The following is a 7,028-nucleotide window of genomic DNA, read 5'->3' on the forward strand; positions in this document are numbered from 1 at the left end:
AACCAAATATCGCCAGCTTTTACGACGCTGGCAACAACTTGAAACCATGTGAACAGTTTCGAGGTAGGACATTGCAAATAATGAGCTATACATTTAGATGGTATTGTTTTAATTGTAATTTTTAATCTGAACCAGAATAAAGTATAATTCTAGTTCCGGAAGCTAAAATATTGGCAGTCTTTCTTTTTTTCAGGGGCGTGCGTCGAGTCGTTTAAATAAGATCGATCCAACAGGTATGGTATACGTTTGAAATATAGTCAAAGCTTTGTGAATATGTTGGTTAATGTATTGAACAGAAGAAAGGCATGCTATGCGTATTTGGATAGCATTGTTCTCAAAGAGGGTTTTGTATTCTGGAAACGAATGATACAAACTGCCGAGTAATAGTAATTTATCCAGTAATCATTATAGATATCATAGGTGCTTTTCTTGTATCAACAGTCGCAAAATCCCGCGGGTGTTGTTGAAGAGAATTTTCAAATGGAGAGAGAGTTTCATGTGTCCGAGAGATTAGGGGAATGTTGATATTAAGAAACACACACGATTGCGATTTTTAGAATTAGAAACCGAAAAAAATGAAAATTTCAGATTGATTTTCAAGTTATCGCAGTGAAGGCGCTGATTCAGTACATTGGCTTCACATAAATCATTTTTCGGAGCAGAACACGCTCCCGATCAGCTGATGTAAAACAGTCTACGTGCACGAGAGCCTCTCAAGAGAGCCAGATTTGATCATCTATTCACCAATAACGTCCTTTTCAAATCGTTATTATAATATATGTACTTTCTGAGGAATAAAGCAAGTACCAGACATTAGTGAGGACAAAATGCAAAATTACACATATTATGAATCTTATTTTGATTCACACTCATCTGTGAATAAGCACCAACTACAGAGGACCAAAGGAGTTTAAAATTCAGTTTACGTGCGTCGCCATAAAGGCAATTGAACACATGTTTTTTATCTGTCAGGTAAATGCATCCCTTCTGTGCGACAAGAGAAAATAAGAGGATTATATGTCATCGGCCAGTATTCACATCATACGGAATGCATGTTTTTGATGTGATCCTGGTTAAAGGTTAAATTTAACAACATAACCGGCATCAGTTCGAGTGTAAACCGTTATTAAACATTATTCGCATGACCTCAAGTAAAAGTATCAAGAAGCAATACAAAATGCTTTCACTTTTAGCAGGTTATTGGACAATACCTTTAATTTTGGTTGGTTTAATATTATTGTCGCTATAAAAACATATTTAGCATGAAATATTTTACATTCCTAAATGATCGGCACAATTGCTCATTATGTTTGATTCTTAGAATATTGTTTTTCTGTTAATTTCGGCTATAATGTTCATTTTATATATTTTAGAAGGGTTTCACTCCTAATTCTGCATTGATTTTCTCAGATCCGTTGACAACCTACGATGAACCTTCTGTTTTTCAAACACCGTTGTGCCTGGTTGAGAAAGGGCCTGATGGAAAGTTAAGGACGTGCCGTGAGGTGATTGATGAATTAAAATTAATCAGAAGTCCACTTAATGTCATCGCCATCACGGGACCCTACAGGACTGGCAAATCGTATCTCCTTAACTATTTGGCAAAGAAAAGGAAAGGTAAATTTACAGTTTAAACCCAAAATAGAAAAAGAAGCTCAACTACAATTACCGATGGTATTAAAAGCAGAAGAAGTTGCAGAGCCAGATGTAGTCTTAGCATTAGAATAAATATCTTGAAAACATTAATATTAATAAAGTTGTTAAAAGTCATCCAACGGAGACACGGTACCTTCACAAAATATTTACTTATTACCAATCCGAAATGCTAAGTTTGAAAACGGAATGACTAAAAATTATGTTATCATTCACAGTCTTGTCCTTGCAAGCTTATGTTTCCATGTTTGATGTAAGATACACATTCATGCTTTTATCGAAGGATTTCCCTTGGGATCAAGTATTCGAGGTCAGACAAAAGGAATATGGGTGTGGTGTCGACCACATCCAGAAAGGAACGACGAGATTCTACTTTTGTTAGACACTGAAGGACTTGGTGACGTTATGAAGGTACATTTATTTTGTGCATCGAGTGTTGTCTGTTATTTAATATGTGCAATGAAGTCGTAATATAGCAATATACTTCTCTCCTTGTATCATTCTGTGCCAACTATCGTGATGTGTTACTTAGATTATTTCTTACCGTAAGGAATAATTAATATATATCTGTCTAATAAGGATATAATGTCTCTGCTATCTAATCATATGTGAAACTGAACCCTTTTGATGTAAATAATTCAAATCCAATAAAATCTGCTTAAATTCAGTAATTATACTTTCTTTTACCTATACATAGAGATTCTTCTGCTTAATTACGATATTTAATTGAAATTGTGGTAAAATAATTGCCACACATCAAACACACAGATATGCTATCATTTAATGACTTGAATATTAAATTTTACTTTTATAAATGCAAGTTGAATATCAAGGGCAAGAAAGCTAGTATCTTGACTCACAACCTCATCACACATATAGATATATGACTTTTCGTACCCCAAGCACACTTTTATTAATCACCTGTCTATGTAATATCAGTCATTAAACAAAGATTTCCAATAGGAAATTGCTATCTTAAACTTAATATAAACAACAAGACTTCTTGCTATCCAGCACATTGTATATCATTATTTGATCAAATCAGATTAGCATAGTTTAACTTATGTATTCTTCCAGTAAACATTCTTGAATATCAGGAAAGGCTCAGATGACTCGATTAACTCGTTAAACATCTTTCATTTCATTTTTTCTTGAGGACTTCTTCAGGTGACCGTATTAAGTAACGGTGTATATTATAAATTTAATCTTATATGAATAGAGATGCTCAATTACAGGAATTTACAAAGTTTATAAATCTCACTTTACCTAGGTAAGTTAACGGGGAAATTTAACTTGGTCTTAAAAGATGTGGGCTTAACTTAATATCACAATAAGACTAAAACAAAACGATAAATTCAATATGTACAAATATTGCAAATGCAATGTAACTAATAAGATAAATTATAAATATTTATTCATCATTTGTCAAAATTTGCTATTTACTATTACATTATCATATTTGCGAGAGAAAAAACCAAGACTCACACTGATATTGACTACAATATGGAAATGACACATACATAAGTTAAAAAAACTGACCGTTTAATGTGTAGAACAGGAATACCCCACAAATAAACATTACAAAAACGTGAAGATATTCAAGGGCGACATAGCAGGGTATATAAAAATCGTATTGCATAAAGCAGTTGGAACTTAACATGAACCCTTCACGTAAACATAATTCACACAGAGCTAGCGTTTTATGTATTTAACCAAACGTTCGACCTTTAAACAAAATTTCTTTCTATCATGTATCGTTCTCTCTATTTTGTTTAACTTGTCCGCTAGGGGGTAATGTTCACTTACCCCTCCCCCAATTCACTTCTAAACATGTTTTGGGCTATATCAGTAAAGTTAATAGATGACCATACGTTTGACCCCACCCCACCACCACCACCAAAAAAAAAAATATGTCAAAGCCCCTGCATGGAATCGGGGAGTGCCTTGAAAATTTAAGCTTGACCAAGCCGAATATTTGCTTGTCAAGTTTGAGTCGGGCACGTGTGTTATAAATCCATGTGTTATATGTATCTCCATATGGAATCGACAGTTCTTTCTCCTCGTTTGCTTGATGCACCTCATTCACTCTTCAAATGATAATTTTGTTTCAGGTTTTGATTTTTAAATCTCGTATGAATTAGATCCACCAAAGCAAATCGTTTAGACAGTGTATATAGATTTGTATTGGGTGTAATTGTTAAATATAATATTTACTTAATTATGCTAGTTTAATAGGATGGAACAATGACTATAAATTCTGACCATCTCATGGAAGGGTTTTGCACTGGTTAAGTTTCATGACCTTTCTGTAATATATGCTTTCCTCTACCTCTTTACGCACATCTGCTTATCATCTCTGGGCCAAACGTTGGTAATATAGCATGAGCTTAAAATTTGTATAAACTTTCTAAAAGACAAATGAGAGTCCAACACTTTGTCAGTTGGAACTAACATCATAATTCAAGTCAGTGTCAGCACCAAATCGAACATTTTCAAAACATTATTCCATTAGCCATAGTAATAGAAACCGTTGTAAATTCAGTGCATTATTTCGTGCTTATTGTTGTCTTCCCTCCATTTTGTAATTACATTTGACAAAGGCTAGGCAACCGTCAACAGTGTTTAGACTGGTTCAAACTGATGTTATCTGTTCTTCGAGTTCGAGGATGATCTTGACATCACTAAGTGGTTTGGGTTCTGTGAGTACGTGTGTTTGTGATCATGCCAATTTGTGCTCTCAATTGTCTGTGACACACTTGGCAATATGCCACAGTTCTCGGATTTCCGCTGCTTGCGCTTCGGCACTGTCTCTGCAGTTCTCTTCTGTTCAAAGTCTGTAGCCCAAGTAAGGATGAGACTCTGCCAAGTGGAACGACCCTGTGTGAGATCTTCCCAAGACTCATGCTCAACGTTGAAACTTAGAAACATTTATTCTGACCACCCTGAGATGGCTTTCCCTTCTTGTCCTTTCCGTAGAAGATCTTATTTCGCAGCTGCTCTTCTGACATACTGATGACGTGACCTGCTCATCTCAACTATGATTTTTTCAGCAGACTGTGGATGCTTGGAATGCATTCCCGCGCGTGAACCCGGGTGTCTGAGACTTTGTCCTGCCATTTTGTTCTCATCTTTTTACTCTTTAGTCATTCTTTCAGCTTGAGTCATCCTCTTCGAGTTTATCTCAGCGATATACATTGAGCTTAGTTTAGCCTTGTGTAGCCAGTGGACCTTAGACAATCACATCTAGCCCTTCTCTGGCATGTTCATTAAGTTTACCATCTACATTTAGGTTGCCGTTAACGTTTACATCTATTTTACATCAACCCAGAACAAGTTCCCCTCAACCTTTTTCATCACGTTCGTCACGTTCAGATCAACTATCTACATCTCCTGTACCTCAGACATCTAAGTATAGCATGCTAATGTTATATTGTCTCTGTGTGTATCCGGGTAACGACTGAAATAACTATATAACATGTTATACATTGATATGAAGTAAATTATAGGGATCGGACCACTAAGTGATTTCCTCTACAACTATAATGTTAATATATTGAAAGATAAAAATAATTTCCACCTTACGCTGGCATACAAGCCACGCATATTTCCATTCATTAAAACTAGAACAAATTAATTTAAGCTTAAAAGACAAATTTTTCACATCATATTTTTGAGCCTTGTCCTACAGTGGACTCCCTGGTCTAAACATAACAATATAGCCTTGTACTAAGGGTCCATATGTTTTTTATTTTATCAGGAAATTATGATACAATATAAAATTACAAATTCTTGTCAAAACTATAGAACATAGATTGAAGCTTATATAATGTATAAATAATGTATAATGGAAGAAAACACCCATGTACCTGAAAATGGGAGCATCAAAAATATTTACTATAACTGTTGTCTGTCAGTTTTTATAAGGGTTCAGTACAAATTATTACATTCTAGAAGGGTCATGGTGCATATTGTCGTCTTCCACGAACTGCTTATTTCCAGTTGTATTCTACCAAGCTGGTTAAATTGATGACATATAGGCGAGGGAGCATAACATATCTGGTTGTGAACTGCAAGGAATACTTAATGAGCTATACATTTGGAACTTCCGATTATTTCATGATAAAAATATGCAAGCAGTAAACACAATTATGTTTTACTTGTTTTATTATATTGGTTAATTTCAGTAATAGGGCCGAATACATGCACTCTAATAATAACTAAAACAAATTATTTGCGAGATTGTTTTCTCGATAAAATGTTTTTGTTTTCTTCAAAGAAGTATTAACTAAAAAGACGTTCTGAGTAGAGCGATCGTTAAGCAGCAATGCCCTCGAAGCCATGCCGTTTCGTCTATTATAATTGTATATTTTTCTAATGACAAGTATGCATTTTCTCATCACTAATTTGTGGCACAAAATGCGTATATGAACGAGATAAAATTGTGATGTTTGCCTTTGAATATTACAATTAAGTCAATCCTTTTTCTTACTTTATTTCTATTGAATCTTTTTCTCACAAAACAGGGCGGTGAAGAAAATGACACCTGGATTTTTGTGCTCTCTGTTCTCTTGAGTAGCACATTAGTGTACAACTACAAAAGTTCTATTGGCCAGGATGGAATGTCTAATTATAAGTATCCTTATATACTTTCGTCATTTAAAATGCAAACCCAGTCTTAATAAAAAAAAGTGTTCAAAAGTATATTCGTACCTTCTTATTTTCCACTGACCTAAATGATTTTTTTTTCTCGAATGAAATTTTATTAATAGTTGTGAAGCATACTGAATCAATTCTATATATAGTAGTGAAAAAGGATAGCACATATTTAATCATACTTGAGAAACCAGTTCTTAAAACAATCAAGCGTCCTTATTTTGAGTATCATGAATTAATTGTCCTTTATCAGTGAATTGACATAAATCCCTTGTAGTTTCCTATCTTGCTTAAAATAAACAGATAGACACAACTGAAAGACGTTGACTTTACCCGCATATGAAAAAGTGGAATATAAGATTATTTATTGTTATTATTATCATTATCTTCATGATGACGATTATTATTATTATCATTATTATTATTTTTATTATTATTATTATTATTATTATTTGTACTGGAAAAGGACACAATAATACTGGTAATTATGGTAGGTTTCAATATAATATTCACGGTTACTATAATAATATATACCGTTGAGAGGAAAGTGTTTTAAAAATGAATGAGATCTCAGACATCTCTAATGGATGATAAGTGCTCAAACGACAGCAAGACAGACATACGGATTATTGTCAGTTTTTTAACTAAAGATTAAAACTACACGTATGTCAGTTCTGTCTGTAGTTGGGATTTGCATTTACTAAGAATATGGTTGAATCTGC

The sequence above is a fragment of the Sinohyriopsis cumingii genome, chromosome 18 (assembly GCF_028554795.1).
Source record: "Sinohyriopsis cumingii isolate HCF-2022 chromosome 18, ASM2855479v2, whole genome shotgun sequence".
NCBI classification, from domain to species: Eukaryota; Metazoa; Mollusca; class Bivalvia; order Unionida; family Unionidae; genus Sinohyriopsis; species Sinohyriopsis cumingii.